The sequence below is a fragment of the Caenorhabditis briggsae genome (genome assembly GCF_000004555.2).
Source record: "Caenorhabditis briggsae complete genome, chrV, whole genome shotgun sequence".
Lineage (NCBI taxonomy): Eukaryota > Metazoa > Nematoda > Chromadorea > Rhabditida > Rhabditidae > Caenorhabditis > Caenorhabditis briggsae.
The window spans coordinates 16,659,372-16,661,268 of NC_013488.2; positions in this window are offsets into that span (position 1 = coordinate 16,659,372).

The window sequence follows — 1,897 nt, forward strand, 5'->3', positions numbered from 1 at the left end:
ATGAAATCCGAAAAAGTAAGTTTGAAAAAAAAAAGATTTTAAACAAAACTGAAGAAGGATTTTTGGTTCTGGCTGGAAAGAAACAGGAGGTTTTTAATTTGCGTCAGCTCATCTCGAACTCAGTATAAACAGGTGAAACATTTATTGAACTTTCATGGAAAGAAATGCCAGGCAAAAAAGTTCGTTGCAAGCGTACATAGTAAATACACAGAATTCCTATTAGGTTGGCGGGAAAGTCTTTGTCACTCTGTTTGTTTAATCACTGTTCTCGTATATGGAGGCTGTGTATGATATCGACTCTAGTGAATAACAAGGTGATAAGAACCTTCCATATAAACAAGTCCCCATCTCCTTCCCTGCTCCTCATCTGTAATTGAAACGATATGTTTGTTCCCACTGCTATTCACATCAGACATGTTTTGATTTACCTCTTCCTATCTCACACCACGATGAAGGATTCGGAAACTTTCTTGAAGAATGTGTACAACACACATGCCCCTCACTACAATACTATTCGCAATTGGTTCCATCGTTTCGAAAAAGATGACTTCTCGCTCGATGAAAAGGATCGCTCTGGGAGACCCCGTGAGTTGGATTTGGACAAGCTGAAGCACGCATTGCAATCGGATCCATTTCAATCTAGCCGTGAACTAGCTGTCACATTCGGAGTTCACCATAGCACAGTCCTTGAAGGTTTGAAGTCTCTTGGAATGAGAAAACTTTTTGGTCGATTCATACCTCATCACCTGACTCAAGCCAACCTTGACCGCCGAGTCGACGATTCGATTACTCTTCTCACTCTCCACGCGGGCGATCGATGGCTGGACCGGCTAATAACCGGAGATGAGAAGTGGGTCTTCTACGATAATCACCACAGGAAATCCCAGTGGGTTGGAGAAGGAGAGAGCCCACAGGATGTCCCCAAACCCGACCTTCATCCGAAAAAAGTTATGCTCTCTGTGTGGTGGGGAGTGGACGGCCCCATCTACTGGGAACTTCTGCCCGAGGGCAAAACAATAACTGGAGACCTCTACACTACTCAACTACGAAACCTCAAGAAAGCAGTCGACCGTTCGGCCCTGAAAGACAAGAAAGTGTACTATCAACATGATAACGCTCGCCCACATGTTTCGAAACAAGTGAAGCAGGAGCTGATGGGATATGGATGGAATGTTCTCCCTCACCCCCCGTATTCTCCTGATCTTGCTCCTTCCGACTATTGGTTATTTGGCGATATGACACGTGCCTTCGAAGGAAGAAGCTTCAATTCCCGTGGAGCGGTCGAAGCGGCACTCAAACAATACTTTGCCTCACGCCCGGCTGGATTCTACCGCAATGGAATCCATAAATTGAGGGAACGTTGGAGACATGTTGTTGATAATGATGGACAATATAATTAATTATTCGGTTATTTTTTCTTTGAGAAATAAACTATTGAAAAAGTGACAAAGACTTTCCCGCCAACCTAATAATTACAATTTCAGAAGATTTATTTCATAACGTTTCTGCGACTTGATAATTCCTTCCAATACTAGAACTCTCACGAATTTCTCGAACCGGAAGTTAGTTTGGATTTTGAGTTCTGAAATTTTTTAATAATTAAGGTACTTATCCGATAAATTGCATTTAGTATAGTTAGTGAGATAGAAAAATTGACTTTGAGTAAAACTGAGAAATGACTTGATTGTTTTGTCTGAAAAACAGAGTTTCCAGAATAAATCGGGTGGTTTGATTTCGGGGTATTTCTGTTGCTAGGAGAAAACAGAAGTCGAGAAAAAAAAGAAGTGAAAACCTGATGTTGAGAGATTGGTTTTAGTTTTAGCTGTATTTGTAAGGCAGTTTTAAAGGCGGGGGGGGGGGGGGGGCAGGAGATTTTTCGTAGGTTTTTTGTAGCCAG